Source organism: Ambystoma mexicanum, chromosome 2p (assembly GCF_040938575.1).
Source record: "Ambystoma mexicanum isolate Mex_15411 chromosome 2p, UKY_AmexF1_1, whole genome shotgun sequence".
NCBI classification, from domain to species: Eukaryota; Metazoa; Chordata; class Amphibia; order Caudata; family Ambystomatidae; genus Ambystoma; species Ambystoma mexicanum.
Genome location: NC_090923.1, coordinates 149,370,918 through 149,393,961, shown reverse-complemented (window position 1 = coordinate 149,393,961; position 23,044 = coordinate 149,370,918).

Sequence of the window (23,044 nt, the reverse complement as noted above, 5' to 3'; positions counted from 1 at the left end):
ACCCATGTGTTGTGGAGGGACATTATGGAAGTGTACTTTGACAGTGGTGCTCATCTGCTATTGCTTCCTGTCTAGGGGACCATTGTACAGTACCCTGATGCTTGTGTTCTTTGTCTCCCTCTACGCAGCGGCTAGTGAAGAAGAGGGCGGAGACGGCGCTGTGGAGCAAGGCGGCGGGGATGCCCCCACGGCTGCAGCGGAAGGGGTGGGTGAGCCCCCACAGGGGCCTGCTACGGTGGGAGACGGTGAGGAGCCATCCAGGTTGGTGGTTTGCACAGAGGAGGAGGAGGCCGCCACTGGGGCACACATGGGGCCTGGTGGGGGCATCCCTGCTGGTGCAAGTGGTGCAGTCCAGGGCCAGGGGCAGGAGGCAGCACAGGTCACCGTGGAGGGGCCTGTGCATGTCGCTGTCCCTGACCCTGTGAGTGCACCACCATGCACCAGCAGGGATGCCCCGTCCCAGGCCCGTCCGCAGGTAGAGGGGATGTCCATGTCACCTGACTCCCCTCCACCTGCGGACGTGGGAACCCCTGGCCGTGTGGAGAAGGTCCTGATTGGGGTCGCGATGCGCACGGCTGTGATTCGTGATGCCGTGCATGCTTCCCGTGAGGAGCACGCACGTCATCACGAAGTGCACCGTGCCGACGTGGCCCAATTGGGATCGGCCATGTTCGGGGGTTTGCTGCATGTGTTGGCCAATCTGGCGGCCCTCTCCTCCTCTGTGCAGGCTATACACCAGTCGTTCTCCTTGCCGTCTTCCGGCCCAGATGCCACCAGGGCCCCCTGTGGACCTGCCCCGACCAATGCAGCCAGCTCGGTGGGGATCCCATCCCTGCCACAGTTGGGAGTCGGAGGTCCAGCAGGGGTGGACAACACAGCAACTGGACCCCAGCAGATGGAAGATATGACAGCATCATCGGGCAGGGCACGTGCACGACGGCGTCGGTGGTTTCCATCAGCCTGGATGCCGTCGTGCTGGCAGAGGCAGTGGCGTCGGAGGCAGCAGCAGGCTCGACGTGGGAGGCATCATGGCTCGGGGCCATCAAGATCAGAGGGGCAGGCATCGGCCGGAGGGCAGGGCAACCCTGGGATGGTGGTGTCTTCCGTGTGGGAGCAGTTGGTCCAGCGGATAGGTGCGGAGCGGCAGCGGGCGGAAGAGGAGCGGCTCACCATGGTCAGGGCGGAGTTCTCCATGCGTCGGGCGTTGAGGCGGGCTGAGTGCCTCGAGGAAGCTCGCAGGGAGTTTGAGCTGAACATGGGGTTATCCCTGCGAGACCTCGGGGCCAGGACAGAGTCCCGCCTCCAGGACATCGACATGGAGTTCGATGATGCCCTGGCCAGCAACATCACCGAGTGAGCCGCTGGACTTGCCCGCTGCCTTTGTATATAGTTATTTAGTTAGTTAGTGTTAGGTTTCCTTTATTAATTTTTATTTTTTTGGACCGCTCGGACAATGGCCACTTTTTTGTAGATATTTTTTTCATTAGGTAGTAGTAGGTTTCATTTATGGTGTTGGGCTCATGGACCCTGGAATATTCGTGTATATAGTTTGCTTTTTGAAGAAACATTTTTTTTATTGATTATTGTGTTCACCATGAGGAAATGGTTTTTCATTATTTTCCTTCCAGATGATATTGCTTTGGACAACATTTGTTTTTGGATTACTTTGTTTTTTTTCTTTTTACATTTGTTCTCGGACATGGACCATTTATTTTGTTATCCCCATTGTTGTATGTTTGATTTGTTTACTTATTTTTCATCTTTAATACATGTTTTTTTAACTTTCACTTGTGGTATTTTCTCATTGGTTTCATACATATCATGATATGGGTTTTGACATTCACCTGCACCCATTGTGTATGTGTGTGTGACGGACATGTGTTCATTTACATACTTGCCATTGGGGTTGTATCATGTAATTGCATTCACTATGTGGGTGGATGCAATCCTTGCCTGGGTGTTTGTGCTGGGTATGCTGCCCATTACTGCCATGATTGAGTATCGTCAGGACCTGGGGGCAGGGGGACATGTGTGGGTGCCTGGTGGAGGATGCCCCTGCACTGCTGGGGGGTGGGGGTGGTGGGAGACATGGGTGGGGGCCTGCTGGCAGGTGCCCCACAGTGCTGGGGGGTGGGGGTGGTGGGAGACATGGGTGGGGGCCTGGTGGAGGGTGCCCCTGGTGGCTGGGGGGTGGGGGTGGTGGGAGACATGGGTGGGGGCCTGGTGGAGGATGCCCCTGCACTGCTGGGGGGTGGGGTGGTGGGAGACATGGGTGGGGGCCTGGTGGAGGATGCCCCTGGTGGCTGGGGGGTGGGGGTGGTGGGAGACATGGGTGGGGGCCTGGTGGAGGATGCCCCTGGTGGCTGGGGGGTGGGGGTGGTGGGAGACATGGGTGGGGGCCTGGTGGAGGGTGCCCCTGGTGGCTGGGGGGTGGGGGTGGTGGGAGACATGGTTGGGGGCCTGGTGGAGGGTGCCCCTGGTGGCTGGGGGGTGGGGGTGGTGGGTGACATGGGTGGGGGCCTGGTGGAGGGTGCCCCTGGTGGCTGGGGGGTGGGGGTGGTGGGAGACATGGGTGGGGGCCTGGTGGAGGATGCCCCTGCACTGCTGGGGGGTGGGGGTGGTGGGTGACATGGGTAGGGGCCTGGTGGAGGATGCCCCTGCACTGCTGGGGGGTGGGGGTGGTGGGTGACATGGGTGGGGGCCTGGTGGAGGGTGCCCCTGGTGGCTGGGGGGTGGGGGTGGTGGGAGACATGGGTCGGGGCCTGGTGGAGGATGCTCCTGCACTGCTGGGGGGTGGGGGTGGTGGGAGACATGGGTGGGGGCCTGCTGGCAGGTGCCCCACAGTGCTGGGGGGTGGGGGTGGTGGGAGACATGGGTGGGGGCCTCGTGGAGGGTGCCCCTGGTGGCTGGGGGGTGGGAGTGGTGGGTGACATGGGTGGGGGCCTGGTGGAGGGTGCCCCTGGTGGCTGGGGGGGTGGGGGTTGTGGGTGACATGGGTGGGGGCCTGGTGGAGGGTGCCCCTGGTGGCTGGGGGGTGGGGGTGGTGGGAGACATGGGTGGGGGCCTGGTGGAGGATGCCCCTGCACTGCTGGGGGGTGGGGGTGGTGGGAGACATGGGTGGGGGCCTGGTGGAGGATGCCCCTGCACTGCTGGGGGGTGGGGGTGGTGGGTGACATGGGTGGGGGCCTGGTGGAGGGTGCCCCTGGTGGCTGGGGGGTGGGGGTGGTGGGTGACATGGGTGGGGGCCTGGTGGAGGGTGCCCCTGGTGGCTGGGGGGTGGGGGTGGTGGGTGACATGGGTGGGGGCCTGGTGGAGGGTGCCCCTGGTGGCTGGGGCGTGGGGGTGGTGGGTGACATGGGTGGGGGCCTGGTGGAGGGTGCCCCTGGTGGCTGGGGGGTGGGGGTGGTGGGAGACATGGGTGGGGGCCTGGTGGAGGATGCCCCTGCACTGCTGGGGGGTGGGGGTGGTGGGTGACATGGGTGGGGGCCTGGTGGAGGGTGCTCCTGGTGGCTGGGGGGTGGGGGTGGTGGGAGACATGGGTGGGGGCCTGGTGGAGGATGCCCCTGCACTGCTGGGGGGTGGGGGTGGTGGGAGACATGGGTGGGGGCCTGGTGGAGGGTGCCCCTGGTGGCTGGGGGGTGGGGGTGGTGGGTGACATGAGCAGGTGTGCAGGGTGGTCCCCTGTGGTGTGTGCTGCCTGCAGGGGCCGTGGAGGGTGTACAGGTAATACCTGGGAGCACACAGCCAAATCGCGTGTGGAACTTCCCGCGCACCCCTGAAATCCACGTACCCGGCCAAATCGCGTGTGTAACTTCCCGCGCACCCCTGAAATCCACGTACCCTGACAAATCGCGTGTGGTACTTCCCGCGCACCCCTGAAATCCACTTACCCTGACAAATCGCGTGTGGTACTTCCCGCGCACCCCTGAAATCCACGTACCCGGCCAAATCGTGTGTGTAACTTCCCGCGCACCCCTGAAATCCATGTACCCTGACAAATCGCGTGTGGTACTTCCCGCGCACCCCTGAAATCCACGTACACGGCCAAATCGCGTGTGGAACTTCCCGCGCACCCCTGAAATCCACGTACCCGGCAAAATCGCGTGTGGAACTTCCCGCGCACCCCTGAAATCCACGTACCCGGCCAAATCGCGTGTGTAACTTCCCGCGCACCCCTGAAATCCACGTACCCTGACAAATCACGTGTGGTACTTCCCGTGCACCCCTGAAATCCACGTACCCGGCCAAATCGCGTGTGGAACTTCCCGCGCACCCCTGAAATCCACGTACACGGCCAAATCGCATGTGGAACTTACCGCGCACCCCTGCAATCCACGTACACTGACTAATCGCGTGTGGAACTTCCCGCGTACCCCTGAAATCCACGTACCCTGACAAATCGCGTGTGGAACTTCCCGCGCACCCCTGAAATCCACGTACACGGCCAAATCGCGTGTGTAACTTCCCGCGCACCCCTGCAATCCACGTACACTGACTAATCGCGTGTGGGACTTCCCGCGCACCCCTGAAATCCACGTACCCGGCCAAATCGCGTGTGTATCTTCCCGCGCACCCCTGAAATCCACGTACCTGGCCAAATCGCGTGTGTAACTTCCCGCGCACCCCTGAAATCCACGTACACGGCCAAATCGCGTGTGGAACTTCCCGCGCACCCCTGCAATCCACGTACCCTGACTAATCGCGTGTGTAACTTCCCGCGCACCCCTGAAATCCACGTACCCTGACAAATCGCGTGTGGTACTTCCCGCGCACCCCTGAAATCCACGTACACGGCCAAATCGCGTGTGCAACTTCCCGCGCACCCCTGCAATCCACGTACCCTGACTAATCGCGTGTGTAACTTCCCGTGCTCCCCTGAAATCCACGTACCCTGACAAATCGCGTGTGGTACTTCCCGCGCACCCCTGAAATCCACGTACACGGCCAAATCGCGTGTGTAACTTCCCGCGCACCCCTGCAATCCACGTACACTGACTAATCGCGTGTGGGACTTCCCACGCACCCCTGAAATCCACGTACCCGGCCAAATCGCGTGTGTAACTTCCCGCGCACCCCTGAAATCCACGTACCCGGCCAAATCCGTGTGTAACTTCCCGCGCACCCCTGAAATCCACGTACACGGCCAAATCGCGTCTGTAACTTCCCGCGCACCCCTGAAATCCACGTACGCTGACTAATCGCGTGTGTAACTTCCCGCGCAACCCTGAAATCCACGTACCCTGACAAATCGCGTGTGGTACTTCCCGCGCACCCCTGAAATCCACGTACACGGCCAAATCGCGTGTGGAACTTCCCGCGCACCCCTGCAATCCACGTACCCTGACTAATCGCGTGTGTAACTTCCCGTGCACCCCTGAAATCCACGTACCCTGACAAATCGCGTGTGGTACTTCCCGCGCACCCCTGAAATCCACGTACACGGCCAAATCGCGTGTGTAACTTCCCGCGCACCCCTGCAATCCACGTACACTGACTAATCGCGTGTGGGACTTCCCGCGCACCCCTGAAATCCACGTACCCGGCCAAATCGCGTGTGTAACTTCCCGCGCACCCCTGAAATCCATGTACCCGGCCAAATCGCGTGTGTAACTTCCCGCGCACCCCTGAAATCCACGTACACGGCCAAATCGCGTGTGTAACTTCCCGCACACCCCTGAAATCCACGTACCCTGACAAATCGCGTGTGGTACTTCCCGAGCACCCCTGAAATCCACGTACACGGCCAAATCGCGTGTGTAACTTCCCGCGCACCCCTGCAATCCACGTACACTGACTAATCGCGTGTGGGACTTCCCGCGCACCCCTGAAATCCACGTACCCGGCCAAATCGCGTGTGGAACTTCCCGCGCACCCCTGAAATCCACGTACCCTGCCTAATCGCGTGTGGGACTTCCCGCGCACCCCTGAAATCCACGTACCCGGCCATATCGCGTGTGGAACTTCCCGCGCACCCCTGAAATCCACGTACCCTGACAAATCGCGTGTGGGACTTCCCGCGTACCCCTGTAATCCACGTACCCGGCCAATTCACGTGTGAGACTTCCCGCGCACCCCGGTATACACGCACACGTTTTTTTTCTGTTACCGCGTGTCTGTGTTTGTGGGTACCCCTTTGCACGTCATTTGTCCTGGAGGGCCACAGTATTGGGCATTCATCATGGCTGTATATAGGTGCTATTTGTTGGCGCACCTTTTGGCGCACATTTCTTACAGGCGCAGAGACGCTACCGCCTGCTTTCTTGTGGCGGTCGTGTTTGTGCCTGTGCGCTGGTTTGAGCGTGCGCTTTTTTGCCCTATTCTATTCCATGAATACGTGTTGTAGGCGAGCGTGTGGGCGTTCCGCGCACTTGTACCCTGTGCTTCCCCCGTGCCGCCCACATTTTGGCAAGTTGTTCCCCATTCCGAGTGTTACGCCCCGTGTTCCGCCTACTTTTGTTGCGTGCGCCGCGCTATGTGCGATTTTCGCTGTGGCCTGTGCGATTTTCGCTGTAACCTGGCGCACGCCGTTAGATGGCCTGTGCGCCAACGTGCGCCGCGCACTTTTTTATCGCACATCCGATGGTTTTCTCGCGCACGGCCTTCCATGAATCGATGTGCGCTGCTTTTCGTGCGATTTTCGCACTTGCACTGCGATTTTCGCTATTCCACTGCGATTCGCACGTTTTTGGCCACTTGCGCCGCGCTAATAATTCCATGAATCGGCTTGTATATTTCTTAGACTAACATTTCTACTTAAAAGTATTTCAACAGCTTTAAAACAAAACCTGACAAGGCACCCGTGGAACCAGTCTTTCCGGCCTGCTAATTGTCCATGGTGTAAAAATAAAGACAAAATAATTGCTTTGACGCTGTGTTCCCAAACTTTTTTCATATTGATTCCACAGTTTTCTAGCACCTGGACAGCTGTAGAAGTTAATGCAGCATTTGTTCCTGCAGTTATTATGTCCCAAAAGAGTTCTGAAGTCAGGTAAATAGTATATCCCACACACATAGGCATCACAATTTTGTCATGCAACATATCAACCTGCCATGTCACAAACTCCCACATGTACACAGTGTCAATGCAAGTGAAGGCTAGCATGAAAGCAGCCATGGACATGTGTGGAAGGGCTAAATACAACATGTAGTGCATGGTGCATAGCGTCTGCTACACACATGAGCACCTGACTGGCATAGTTCATTCACCAACATCACTGATGCAAAAATACATGTGCCACGTAGCATAGCCATGCCTGAACTGTAATATTCCAAACTCAATACACACAAGTGTCACACGGTGCTACGGTGCATGGGTGGTGGAATAGAGTGAAGCCAGACACACCCATCTCAGGAGGCCAGGTCACATTGACATCACGCGAGTGCATAGGCATGGTGAAGGTGAGACCTGTGGTTGATAGTGGGAGTGGGCAGTGCAGTACATGGGAATGGCTTACCAATTAAATACAACTACATAATCAGCAATGAAAATGGGGAGGGCTGGTGGAAGTGTATGTGCAGACATCAGGTGTCAATTGCTGCTAGAGAGTTGTAGGCATACAGTAAACAGCCACTGAGCGTGAAGGATTGCAGGGAGGCAGTGAATGGGTACAACTGCTGGCTCAGAGCCAGTGTCAGAGATCAGAGTGTGGGCAGGTGACTAGTGCATTGTCTCAGTCACCCAAGACTCCAGCAGGGGATAGGAGGTAGAGAAAGCACAAAACATGAGGAAGCATCAGAATTGCCTCTAGACCCAGAGAAGGTTCACCTCCAGTTCCATTGAGGCAGGGAAGCCAAACCAGAGGGAGGCCCCAGCCAAAGATTAACCACCAACTAATTGCTATGAGAAGTAACTCACCCTGAGGGAGTAGGAAAGGGATGATCAAAGGCCATGAGAATGAAGCAAATTGGGAAGATGGAGTTGAAGGAACTGCGGCACCAAGCCCCACAAGGCCGTGTGGACAATGCACAGTGATTGGAAATGAACAGTCGTAGCCACTGGGAGCCAGTGCCATCATCACAGTCCTAGGGAGATTCAATAACTGGCACCAAGACACAAGGACAAACCCCACGGCCCAGGCCAGGATGAGTTGCAGAGGGAAGAGAGTAGAGCCACAAAAATCTTGGTAGAGGCTGTTGCAGTACCCAACCATAGGTATGGCAACTCCTCTGGAAACAGTGAGTTACTGGGGGAATGAGAGGAAAGGAAGAATACCCCTGAGGAGGTGCATCTGGCAGGGTGACCTCTAAGAGACGTCAGGGATGTGCGGAGAGAAGGCGAGTGTGGAGTGCAAGATTGTCACAGTCTATCCGCCATCACAGTTTGGAGCAGGAAGAGGGCCAAGAGAGCAGGTGTGATGATGGGGGTTCATCACAGTGTGCAGCACATTGTGCGCATGCAGTCTGCAGTACAACAAGCACGAGTCAGTCCACCATGACATGGTTCACCCATGGCAGTGATGTAAATGCAGGCAGAACTGCCAGACAATCATTACACTTCATCCAAGCAACATACACATGTCCTGTACCCACACGCATCACCACCCACCAGATATTTCCTCATAAATTGGCAGGTCTCCCACGCCTTGGACCTGCTCCACATCAATCATAGCACCTATGATCTCCTCATGTGGAGTGAGTTCTTCGTCCTCTCATGGTGACCCACCTTCAGTCACCTGAGTAGAGGTGTAGTTGGCACCCAGCTTATCTTTGGCTCGGTGCCGGAAGTCATACCAACGCTTCGTTGCATCAGAAGCTGAGCGTCTCTCATGGCTCAAGGCATTAATACGATTGGCGACACACTGCCAGTGGGCCATACGCTGGGCAGGCGTATGTGTGCTCCTTTGCTGCACAAGCATGTCGTGTTCGTGTTCCTGCATGAAGTCCACGAGGATCTGGAGTCCCTCATCACTAAAGCTCCTCTATCTCGACGTGTGGGTCTCCTGTGCCGCGCCTTGGGACTGAGACTATTTGCCTACTTCACGCTTTGCCTTCTTGAAAGGTTGTGCAAACCATGAGTGGCTGGGACAACTTGGGTCAGTAGGGACTGGAGCACTGGTGCCCTGGGCTGTGGCATCACACACTGATGGTGTGACAGTAGGTGCCCTTGTAGGAGCTGTACCTGGGTGCTGGTGCCACGACTCTGCACAGCATGTCCATTCCCGTTTGATGCACAGATAGCATCTGCCCCAGCGTCTCCATGGACCAGGGTGGGGAGCACCACAGATCTGGCTGGGTGACCTGGAGGGGTGGTGAGGTCTGCGGCTGCCCCTGCAGCTACCTGACTCTGGCTCGTGTGTACAGCAGTTGACACTGCTGCATCTGACACTGCTGCATCTGGACCCTGGGTGCTAGTGCCAGGACGCTGCACAGCATGTCCCTTCCCCTTCGCTGCACAGATAGAATCTGGCCCTGCGTCTCCGTGAACTGTGGTGGGGAGCAACACAGGCCTGGCTGTGTGACTTGGAGGCTGGGTGGTGGTTGTTGCAGCTGCCCCTGCAGCTTCCTGATCCTGTTGGGTGGGGGGCACAGCTCTCCCTGCATGGGTCCAGACACCTCAGACACCTCGGACACCTCGACCACCCCTGCCACCTCAGCCACATTTACCTCCCTTCCCACTAGTTGCCCTCCAGTCATGGCACAGATGGATTATTTCAATGGGAGGTGCAGCTATCGATTGTCCTGGGCAATTTCAGTAAGGGGGCAGTTCATGTGATGTTAAACGTACCAGTGTGCCCCAGCAAGTCTCAATTTAACCCCTGGGGAAAAATGAACGGGCCGTGTAATGCACAGGCACCCCAAATATGAAAAACACATGTACGTGACCTCTCGGAAGCCCACGTGTAAAGGAAAAAATGAACGCAGTATGCTATGGCACCCAGCAACACATAAAATACATACGTGAAGGACACATAAGCTACAGTGATGTTAAATAAGGTGTTACGCGACACACAGAGGCACCCACAGAATGCAAAATGCGTACGCAACTCACCGTCAGCCTCAAAAGTATACACACGTGTGCGTGGAGGCAATCCCCCACCGAAACGAAGTACACACATCTTTCCGCTATAACTCGGCAAGCGTGTGATGCTCTCCTACGCACTACTGTATCCCGATCCTGAATACCACGCCCAAGGTTCAGCGCGTGTCACATAAGTTATGCGCTTAGGGTCTTTCCTCTGATTTCACGCTTACAAGCTGTTTCCACACATGTAGAGTTGCTCTGTTTCTGGCTGGCCATGCGAGTAACACAGAAGACCCACGCTACCTGCCTCCAAGTGTCTCGAGCAGCCTCCTACGAGCCATCTGCTGCTGCCTGCCCACTATGTGTGCCTACTGCCCACGTGCCCTGCAATTTTGGTACCTGCTGTACAGCCATTGCTAGTGCTCCTTTTGTTGGGCCTGTGACCACATCTGCTGATCCAGAAGACCCCCGATGTGCCAGAACACTGCTCCACAGCCCAGTGCCAGGACCACCTTGCCCACCCACACCTCAGGGGTTGCCATGTCTGAAGCAACATCATCAGAGGCAAGTGGCAACCCCCCGGCAACGAGGCAGAGGGCTGTCAGCTGCTCAGCCAGGGAAGTTGACATCCTGGTGGAGCAAGTCCTGGTGCATTATGATGCCCTCTTCCACGGACCATCACAAGTTGGCAAGGCAGGATGGAGGAAGATCTGGGCAGACATCGTGGGTGCCATCAACATGGAGGGGGTGGCGTGGGCACCCCGTGACTATAACCATGTCCACAAGCGCTGGGAGGACTTCAAAGCCAGGACCCACTGACAACAAGCGGATCCTGGAGCGGTTCTACCCAGCGCTGTACGGCCAGGTCATGGATTTGGAACTCTGTCTGGAGTCGACTGGTAAGTGTCCATGTGTATTGGTCCACCATAGTGCATGTGCATGTTGATGTATGGTTGGAGTGTGCACCTTGGCCTCATGTGTAGTATGCCTCTTGTACAGATGGCTGTGTGCTTGTCCCAGACAGTGCTGCATGTGAGTCCATTCAAGCATGTGTCACATCAACGGTATTTGTTTAGCAATGTGTGATGCGCGGTAGCATGTAACAACGTGCACATGGTTGATTTCATGTGTCTGGACTTGGTCATGTGAGAGGTGTCACACATGGGTGCTTTTGGCAACATCATGGACATGCATGGTACATATGTGCATGTGTCTGAAGAGTGAGTGTGTGAATGGCCAACACTCCGGGATGGATGTAACTTGAACATTAGATTGTGTGATTGACTCATGCTGCCAAATTGACCTCTAGTGCACTCTGACATGATAGCTCCATGCCCTGCTTCATGACCGTCAGATGATGTGTGTGAATGAGATGTGTATGCCCCATGGTGCATGTGAGGTGAATGCACAATTTTGGGATGCTAACAGTGCCTTGTCCAAGGATGTGATTGTCTGCTGAGAATTCCAAACATGATTGTGCATATGTGTTAATTGCACTAACCTGTATGTTGTGGACGATGATGATGGTTGTGACCTTTGACAGTGCCACTCATGTACATTTGCTTTGTGCAAAACAGACATATGTTCAAGACCCTGATGTTTGTGTTCTGTGTCTCCCTATTCACAGCGACGATGGAAGAAGAGGGCGGAAAAGACGCCGTGGAGCAAGGCAGCAGGGATCCCAGCTCATATCATCTTTGGGGAGTGAGGAGACTGGTGCTACGTCCAAGCCAACAACCACAGCTGCTGAGGGGAAGCCCAAGAGGGGGAATTTGGTTGTGTGCTCCTCGACAGTGGGAGGGACATGTGAGGTCGCACATGGGCCAATCCGATGCGGAAGACGGTGAGGAGGCATCCAGGTTGGCAGAGGTGGAGGAGGCGGAAGAGGCTGCATCAACCTAGCCCACGGGGGCAGGCAGGGGTGATGACGTAGTTGTGACGGATGCAGTCCAGGTCGCTGTTGAGTGGCCTGTGACTGATCCTACCCCAGGAACTGTGACTGCACCGGTATGCACCTGCGGGCATGCTGAAGGCCGTACCTATCCACCCAAACGGAACCACCAATACCTGCGGATGTCGCCATTCAGGACCACGTGGGACCGGTGCTAGCCGGTATCATGAGGCGGCAGGCACCATTCGTGTTGATGTGCAGGCTTCCAATCTGGGGCTTGCACGTCATCACAACGAGGTCTGCCGTCTGGTGAACTGGCTAGCACATTTCCTGGTCTCAAATTGGGTGTGTGGGCTGGCCACTTCTGCGACCCCCTTCTCATCTCCCTCCTCTGTGCGCCTGTCATCCTCCCTGCTGTCTTCGGGCCCAGACCTCACCAGGGCCCCCTATGTACCTGTCCCAACCCTGGCGGCCAGTCTTGTGGAGACCACATCCCTGCCAGAGTCGGGAGTCGAAGTTAGATCAGCCAAGGTGGTCACCACGCAGATCCAGCCAGCATCAGGAGCTGTGGCAATGGAGGAAGAGCAGGCACCAAGGAGCAGGGTATGTGCACAACAGCCCCAGGGGTTTTCATCATCCCGGAGGCTGTCCTTGAGGTGCAGGCACCGGGCTCTTTGGCAGCAGCAGGCTCGGGGTAGGAGGCTACGGACTCGGGGCATTTAATCACAGGGAGGCAGGTATCAGCCATCAGGCAGGAGGCAAACACAGACCTTACACAAAGGTTGTCTTCTCTGTTGGAGCGTTTGGGCCAGCAGATCGGGACAGAGCAGCAGCGGGCACGAGAGGCAAGACTCACCAAGGCCAGGGTGGAGAATTCACTGCGTCGGGCAGAGAGGCAGGCTGAGGTCCTCGAGGAGACTTGCAGGGAGTTTGAGAGGAGCATGTTGGAGTCCCTGCAAGCCCTCGAGGGGGAAGCGGAGGCCCACCTAGGGCAAGTGGACGCAGTGTTTGATGATGCCCTGCTATTGGACTATGCTCCACTTTTTGTATATAGTTATGTTTTGGTGTGTAATTTCGTGGATTGTTTTTTTCATTTTTTTGTTATGCATTTGGGACAATCGACCTCTTACTCTTATACTTGTACATAGTTTTCATCTTTCTGGATCCCTTTGTGTTCACCATGATGGAATGGATTTCTTTTTTTATTTTGGTTTTAATTTTGAGAGTCATTTAAGGACATGGACTGCATTTTTGAGTTTGACATATTTTTTTTGGTGACCTCTGTTTTTTCATTTGGACATGCTTACTTTTTCATGCACATTTTATTTATTTTCAGGAAATGAATGTGAATTTCATACTTGTTTTAATATATTTTCTTGTTTTTACTACAAGTGTTGTTTGGTCTCAGAGTTTGTGCAGTTTTGACGCTTCCTTACTCTGTTCTGTGTCCCTGATGATGAACAATGTTGTTCATGTGTGTGCACACAAGCATGCATGTGTCATGTTTGACATCCATTTGCATGGGGCATTTCCTGGAGTGCATGACCAGTGGATGGGTGTTAGGTGAAGTTGGAGTGTGCACCGTGTGGTGGTCTTTGATTTCACATGTGCAGCATATTTGTGTCTTGGTCCTCAGTGTTTTTGGGAGGCTGGTGGGTTGGGTGAGTGATGGGAGTGTGTAAATTTGAAATTTTTGGAACAGGATTTGCTTGATGCAGTGTCAGTGCCTTCACATTCATGTGGTTGTGCTTAGATAAGTGTATCTCGTGTAGTTGGACATCCTGCTTTGCTATTCCTATTTTCCTATTGGTAGAGTTTGACACATGGACAGACCAATGCTGCAGTATATGTTGTTAGGTATCGGTATGTTTGCCATATACACAATCATGACTTGTGTCGTTCCTCAGTGCTTGAGGTGTCCTTCACATGTGCAGAACTGCCACCTCCGCAACCACATTTCATCTATGAACACATCCCAGGATTTCTAGTATCTGTCTTCACTCATTTCCCCCTCTCGGGACTCTTTGGCCCTTTGCACACTTGTGTACATGTGCATTGCGAATTACATGTGATTTTATTGGATGTCATGTCCCTCACACATGGGAGGGTCACTCGTATGTTTATGGGGTAATAGGTTCATGTGATGTGTGCTTATTGAGGCTCATGCCATGATACGCCAGGCAAATTTCTATTAATGTGATACAAATTGAGGGTGCTTTGAATTCTATCACAGCGTGTGTATTTGCACATGTGTGTTTTTTATGTTACTTTGTCACATGGCATGCAGGGCCGTTCTTTGGCATACACTTTTGTGATGTGCATGTTGGGATGTGGTTGCAGTCAGCAATTGCGTATGATCAGCTGGGACACTGAAGCGTGTGGGCCAAGTGTATGGCTTTTTTGTTGTTTGCTGTATGTTTTGTGGACAGGAGTTTGAGGGTGGTGTCAATACATGGCATGCAAGTTCACAGACATGCCATCGATGGAGTGTACGTGTATCACTATGTCAGCATCCTGCATGCAGATGGTGTTCAGTATACAGGGCCTGCCTGCAGGTTGCCGCGGTGGTGATGGGGGTGGGGGTGTCCCATGACACAGGGCCTGCCTGCAGGTTGCCGTGGTGGTTGATGGGGGTGTCCCATGACATGGGGCCTGCCTGCAGGTTGCCATGGTGGGTGATGGGGTGGGTGTGTCCCATGACACGGGGCCTGCCAGCAGGTTGCTGTGATGGGTTATGGGGACTGGGGGGAGTCTCTTGTGGTGTGGACTTCCTGTGGGGTGTGGTCACAGGGGATGGGGGTGTCACTTGTGGTATGTGCTGCCTGCAGGGTGTGGTCACGGGTGATGGGGTGTCCCTTGTAGTGTGGAATGCCTGTAGGGTGTGGTCATGGGTGATGGGAGCTGGGGGGTGTCCCTTGTGGTGTGGGCTGCCTGCGGGGTGTGGTCATGGGTGATGGGGGTTCCCATGTGGTGTGGGATGCCTGCAGGTGTGGTCACGGGTGATGGGGATGTCATGTGGTGTGGGATGCCTGCAGGTTGTGGTCATGGGTGTTGAGGGCTGGGTGGTATCCCTTGTGGTATGGGCTGCCTCTGGGGTGTGGTCACAGGTGATGGGGGTTCCCATGTGGTGTGGGATGCCTGTGGGGTGTGGTCACGGGTGATGGGGGGTCCCATGTGGAGTGGGATGCATACGGGTTGTGGTCACGGGTGATGGGGGTGTCCCTTGTGGTGTGGGCTGCCTGTGGGGTGTGGTCACAGGTGATGGGGGTGTCCCTTGTGATATGAACTGCTTGTGAGGTGTGGTCATGGGTGATGGGGGGGGTGATGGGGGGGTCCCATGTGGTGTGGGATGCCTGCGGGTGTGGTTACAGGTGATGGGGTTAGGGTTGTCCCTTGTGGTGTGGGCTGCCTGTGGGGTGTCGTCAGGGGTGATGGGGGCTAGGGTGTGGCTGTCCCGTCAGGAGGGGTCAGCTTCCAGTGGTTTTGTGCGTGTATCGTGGGGTACACGTGGGATTTTCCACATGATTTGGCTGGGGTGCATCCAGGGTAAGCGCAGGAGTTTACACGCGATTTGGCTGAGATGCGACCAGGGTACGCGCTGAGTTTTCACGTGATTACGCTGGGGTGCGGACGGGGTATGCATTGGGGATTCCACCCGATTTGGCTGGGGTGCGTCCGTGTGTGCAGACTCGATCGATGATGAAGAAGAAGGACGATAAAGCAACCAGCAATCAATAGAGATTTTGTGTTGGACACTACTTATAGATATTTTAGCAGAGAGTGCAAAGACTTGCAGAGAATTCCAGGAATTTTTAAATGAAGTTTTAGAAATACATTGAAGCATCAGAGTTATGCCTAAATGTCAGTTCTAGGATTAGAAATTGGAAAAAAGATCAATATCCAGATTCATTTCATGGAGAATACCTGCTCTAAGCAGTTAAACATATGGTACTTACCTATAGTGGCGTTCATCAGTTTGTACTTGCTGTCATTGTGATTATACTTCAGGCTTACCCTGCTCTTGTGAGAAGAGACATTGATATTCACACATTTTTACAGGATTCTAAAAATGGCCCAGTGATAAGAAGGCTTTGTATTGCCATAATCGAGCAGAAATTTGATAATTGTTTTGAACATGATTAAAGAAGAAAGTGCTACAGTTCTAGGAGAGGAGCAAGTGCAACAAGCAGTAGTATAGCGCGAGAGATGGATGCCTATCTTCTTATGCATAATATATGCTTGCATGACTGTTCTCTTTGTCTTTCTATTCCTCATCTTTCACAGTCTTTATCATGTTAGCAGTTCCACTGTGGAAGATGTCTCTATGGCTCTTCCTACTATGGGAATACTTCATGAATGGTACGTGGCCTCTAAAAGGCACAAGAGAGATGCAGAGGAAGACAGTGAGGGGATAAATACCTATCTACATAATGCAGCGCACTTGGGGAATAAAATGTGGTACCAGCACATGAGAAAGGTGGGGGAAAGAACATCTAAGAGTTGCTACGTCTGCTCTCTCATCCCCTATGCTATGAATATAGTGCAAACTTTCATTGCCAAAGAGATCCCAGAACACTATGCAAGGTGCCTCAGTCATCTCGCAGCCTGTTTGACTAGAGGACCATTTCAGAGAAGTTGGACCACTTTTCAATGGAAATCAAAATGGTTTCCATTTCAGGAGGATTATATCAAGACCACACAGATGGAAAAGGAACCTGGATGGAAGAGAAATATGTTTGTGTATCATGCAGCAGGACAGAATGAGTGGTAATTGAAGAGATGAAGAAAGAAAATTCACTCCCCTGATGTGACAGAAATAGTTGGATCAGCTGGGTGTTCGGAGCGATTTCAATTCTTAATCTAGGAATGATTGAAGTACAAGAAGGGATGGGAAGAAGGAATGATGTCATGTGTGGCTCATCTACTGAAGCCAGAATATGTAAAAGAGGTGCAAAGGTTGAACAATGGATGTTTGAAGTCATGGGCCAAACATGCCAAACTACTGAGATGGGTAGAAGATGAATCAGGCTCAATGGTTGTAATCCCATTGGCTAATGCGACGTACAAGAATGAATCATCCCTGGTTAAGGTTCAAAGAAGGAACACCAAGTGTGCCAAGTTTTATTAATTTAAGACATTTTAATGCTGCATAATGGACCAAATTGTGGTCTCTTGTTACATGAGCCAAGGATGGAAATAGAGTTGAGCTTGAAGTCCTAGAACAACGATAGTGAGTGCCTGCACTCCCAGATATTCCCAGAGACAAGGAAACTTTGCAAGGCCAAGTTCAAAGACAATGGTCATGGCAGAAGGCATGGGTGATGAGAGGTGTTGGGCTAATTGGGTGTGGAGGTAAAGTTAAGTCCACCGCCTGGCACCTGTGTCTGGGCTTATGTGCTGATAAGTGAACTGAATGTTGCAGACATGGCACAAGCATGCCAACCAATTGTAGAGAGCCATACAATGAAGGACTTTATAGTTTGAGAACCAATGATAAACTGTGTACTTAATAGTGTTAAAGTTGACATGTTTTAGAGGTAGGCATAAGTTGTCCACCTGACAGTGGGCATCCAATCACAATCCTAGTCCCTATAGAAAGTATATTTAAATGTCTTCCTTAACCAATCTCAACCCTTGATAGGTTTTCTATTATTTGCCACGTAGTATGACTTCAACTCTGATGTATGTTTTTCATATAAGGATGTTTTTTATGAGAAAATTATTGAAAGGCTGAGCGAACGTCCATTGATGTCCGTTGTAACTCTCTCTTTTAGATAATTGTCAATAAAACAGTATCTTTGCCATCTTCCTGAGTTGGTTTGATTATTTGGATTTGGAATTAATCTGCAATCCCATCCATTACATGCACATTACTTAAGGGAAATAAAACTCACTAGCTTTCTTGTGAAGCTCATTTTAATATTATGGTAGCCCTCACTCCAATCAGGTTGCCAGCCCATGTTATCAAGTACTTGGTTAATTTGCATCACATTAGCCACCCTATCCCTTGCTTCCATCTCTTTCCAAATAGAATACAAGAATTGCCCATTGTGTGAGGTCTCAGCCTTCATAAAAAGTTATATTCGTTTTAGAGTCACCAGAGATCTTAGTGTAATCAATCCCAGTTCTAATTGGATGATTTCCATGGGAACATAAGGCGGAAGGCCCAGTAACTTTCTCCAATGAAAGCTTTCAATTGTTTCCAACCGTACCCAATTGCTTATAGTTAGGCCTTCCAACCCATAAAGCACTGTAGTAGTGAAACATTGGCAATACAGCATTCTCGCACCCAACAGTGAGAATCCTCCAGTTATCCTTACATGATGCGAAATCGGAGAAGTTAACTGTGTAGCCCTTCTTGTACATTCTCTAACACATTCAAGGTAGCCCCTCTGGGGCTCAATTGTAATTCCCAAGTATTTATATTGGTGGTGTAAAGAATGTGTTCTCCATGAATAAATAGGGCCAGTCTCACTATGCCTTTTATGCCAAAGAAAATTACCTCTTTCTGGGTTTTATCTCTATTAATGGGTAATATGTTAATTTGTGCGTAATTCCATAGTCCTGTGGAACCCTTCTCAGACCCATAAAGGTGTGTTCACGAACGACCAAGTTGTCAGTGTAGGCTGGTACAGGACAGGAGTTGCCATCTACTTTCGGTGGGCAACCCCTTATTCTGCGTAGTGCACAAGGCAAGTCTGCAAGATAAAGATTGAAAAGTAAAAGGGCCATGACCCAGACCTGCTTCACTCCTCTCCATACACAAATGGGGCTGGTCAGGCTCCCCTCGCCATCCAATCTCACCTGTACCACGTTATTCCTATGGAACAGCTTTACAAAAGGGAGGATGTAATCCGGACAACACAGAGATTCCAACGGATGCCATAATCTTGCTCTACTAACAGTGTCGAATGCTTACCAATGCTAGGTTCATGAACAATAAATATCCAAAATACACTCTGAATCTGAGACCTTAAAGAAAATTGGACCCTATGCGGTCCATGAAGAAGATATGTCAACAAACACACAAGAGGAAAGAGAGAAAATGGAATTACAAACCAAAAGTAACATCAATGCCTATCACTAGAACAAGCCAGTCACCTCACTGGTTCCATTCATATCAATTTATCTTACTGATAAGGTTCACAAACACTATTCATTTATTGTCATTTAGTGCCAGTTCTTATTAGAAATCATAATAAGAACATCAGGTGTGATCGCCTGTGCACTACACTCGCACTCTTTTCTAACATGTTCACATTGCCAATGGCGTCACTCCAACTATTTTCATGTATTCTACGGCACTGGCATGTATCACAATGAGCAGTATTTTTAGATTGCATTCCACAGTAAGACATGAGCATTGAATAGAGATGCACACACGTTATACTCAGTTTCAAAATAACGTAGTTGTGCTTCACATAACCCACAGCAGTATGGTGTGAAATGGGATTTGTCAGACAAATGACGCTGGCACATCGCATGGAATGTTATGGTACAGAGAGTATTTTGTTTGCAAGGGAATTGCTTGGAATAATACATGTTTTTGTGTCTATCTTCTCGCAATGCATGTTTGGCATCTATTTGTTGAAATTATTTATATTAGTTGTCAGATGATTCTATCATATCTCTGATGAAGTGCACTTCTCGAAACACGTGTTGGCTACTTTAAAACATTTCTGTGACCATTTCGAAAATGTTCTTTTCTGATACATGTGATTTAATATGTTTATAAGAACAAAATACACTTTATGTGTATCTGAAAATGTGTCTAATTCCAAAACTTTAATGAGAGGCACACTTTGAAACTGAATCTTTGTGTTTTGATTTGCCCAGCAACCCACCAGTCGGGCAAATGGAGTAGCCTTGATCTGTGCACAGGTGAACTGGTTCTCTCTCTCCCAATAGACCTCATCTCCTGCCATCCGGTTTTTAGTTTTAGATAGAATTCTGCTTTGTGTTCTTCCATGAGCAGAACCTGTTGTATGTATTTAATAAAGCCGATTTGCGAAGCACAAACCACATTCTAAATCAATCAGAAAATATAAAAAACATCTTTATCGACACTTGTTGAGTATATTAAGTAGGAGTTATTGCGCTGAGATGAAGATGAATGCGTTTGATAGCGGCAAGTACTTAATTCACTAAATTGTAGCCATACTACAAAAAATGCAATAATTTCCTAAGGGGGGAAAAACACATAGATACAAGTGTTTTGCAAAGTTTGCAAATGTGTTATATGTAAGACCTAAGCACACACTTCAAAAATCTGCAAATACAGAGATGTATCGTGCACACGCACACACAGACACACGCACATACACATGCACACAAACTCACAAAACGCATGCAGAGGAATATAATGTATTGTTAATTTTAGTAGTGGTATTATCAACATTACGGTTTTTAATGGCAGAGGATTTATCTCTGGGAAGCAACAGAGAGCCCTATAAGTCATGGGGGAAGTTCACATTCCGGAAATCAGTGATACAAGAGGGTGGGTAGCTAACAATGGGGCAGGAGCAGGGCGGGCAATTTGGCAGCAAGTGATCTACAAGCAAGCAGTGGAGGAAACAGAAGGGAGCAGATCACCCAGGCCCAGGGAAGGTGGGGAGTGGAGTATTTTTTTGGACCTAGGTATTAGGAAGAAGCCGAATGTCTTGAGCTCCTTCCTGAAATGTAGAAGCAAAGGGGAAAGTCTCGCATTGATGGGGAGCAGGTTCCAGATTCTTGTGACGTAGATAGAGAAGACCTCCAGAATCTGGAGATTCTTTTTTTAAATACATAATTTTTATTGGTTACAACAGACTGACCATTGTAGCGTGGTCAGGGCGATGCAAGGTTGCTTCCCGCCCCATAGGCGTTCACAGAGGGTAGAGTCTTTAAGTAAAAAGGTTGTGTGGGGGGCGTGTGTCGGCGCATTCTTCAGGACATACAGGAATCTCGGGAGGGAGAGCCTTTTGAAGAGGGTGGCCCTCCCCATCAGGCTTAGCGGGAGAGATTGCCAGTGGGCGACATCTGCTTCGAGTCTGCTCACCACTGGTTGGAGATTAAGATGAAGAAATTTGTCAGTGTTGGAGCCCACCCGGATGCCCAGATAGACAGAACTCTGGATGGAGACCAAGTAAGGACATTGTTGCGTGAACGCATCAGCCCCACCTTGGAGTGGCAAAAATTTTTTTTTGTTTTTATTAACTTTGAGCCCACAGAACTCCTGATATTCGGTGAGGATTCCTGTCACCTCAGGACACAAGACTCTAGGGTTGCTCATGTAGTTCAGCAGGTCGTCCGCATACAGCGATTTGGGCCACAGAGAGCCTGAGGAGCTCGATGTAGTCCAAGTAGTGCGGAGCCGCCCCTCCGGGTGTGACCTCTCTGGGGGCGTAGAGACATTCATAGAAAATGGCGAAAGCCTCTGCTATGTCTGTATCCTCCTGAAGCAGGTCCCCATCAACCCCTTTAATGACCCGGACGTGTCACCGGTTCTTTCCCCTCCTTTGCAGCCAGGCCAGGGCCTTGCCGTCTTTTTCCTCAGTTGCATAGATCTGACTGTGCATGGTCCAATGAGCAGTTCTGTCTGGCGGCAGGTTCTTAAATATTTCCTGGGACGTAATCATTGCCTCTTTAGACTCTGATGTCCCGGAGGCGAGAAACCCCTCCTCTGCCCTCGCTGCGGCCTCTTCTTTATATGAAATCTCACAGACTTATTGCCAATGGCGAGCCGTGACCAGAGAAAGGGCCTCCTCCCGGGGGACTGCCTTGTACACTTCCCAGAGCGTTATGGGGCTGGCTACAGAACCCCGGTTCAGGTAGAAGTATTCCGTTGTTTTTTTGCACAAGGCCCTCATTCACCTTGGGGATCCCCAGGTAGTATGCATTGAGTATCTGGGAGAGCCGGGGCTTGGTTTGGGTCTGTTTTAAAATCAGTAATAGGGGGAATGGTCAGATATGCCCCAGGCTAGGTAGATGGCGGATTTCAGCATATGTGACATATCCTGTGGGACGAAGAAGTAACCTATACGGGACATAGATTTGTGGGCATTAGAGAAGAAGGATATCTGGAGTCTGTGGGATGGAGAGTGCACCATGCATCTACCCACCCAAGTGCAGATGCAAAGGATTGGGGCTTCATGGTTTCTGTTACCTACGTGAGATCTATCCTTAAGCACATCCATCACTTCATTGAAATCTCCCCCAGGACACAGTTATCTGCATGTTTCCCCATCATTGCCTCCTGGAGGTCATTAAGAAGTTCTGTTGGGTGTCCTGACCCACGTTTGGACTATTATGCTGCAACATTTGGTGCTGTGGGCTTATGAAATCCAAGAGGGCGGAAAAGCCCACATTTGCGCCAGAATCCAGGAGAATCGTGCAGTTTTGCGCACACCAAAATGGTCCCCTGACCTGCCACCCACCAGTGCAAAGAAAGATGGTTCTGTTCAAAACCCGTTTTTATTAATGTCAAAAATTGGTAAGATCATGGGCCCGGAACCACCAAACAAAATTCCAACTATGGTTGAGTGTTTTAGTTTACTCTACTACAGATCCACATCAATGCCATGTCAAGCAAGGATCATATACTATCAAGTAAAATCCTTTCCTTTTGAAATGTATTAATTTAAGACAGCTGTCAAAAATAGGTGCAGTACCGGCATTGGACACTGACCAGTATAAATCCTGACAGAAGAGCTGTCTTGCAGAACTGTGCAGTGAACAGAAGGGGGTCTTATGTAATTAAAAGTTCAAAAGACATGCCTTTCCTGAGAACTCTTAACACCCCAGCGACCCACACCAGGAGGCAGCATATCACATGGCCCTGTTGATTGAGAGGGAGGGGACTTCCCTGCAGCCTGCTGGACCCAACACATGAGACCCTTTCAATTGAATGGAGTATGCTGATTTGGGTGTGGACTGTAAACAGAGCTCTGCCTGAAAGGAGAGACATGTGATCCCTGACTCACCCAGTTCCTAGGGGCGGGCCAGACAGGACTGTGGATTCATATTGCAGCAAATATATGTTTAAGTTAAATGCTTCTAAAATCTTGTATTAAGCTCACAGAAATGTACAATTTGGGGATCCTGAAAATGAAAAATGCCCTCACGATTTGAGCCCAATTTCCACTTTGTACGGTGTTCTGGGACAGAACCCCGCTATTTATTAATATTGCAGACACTGTGTTTAGGATAGAGAC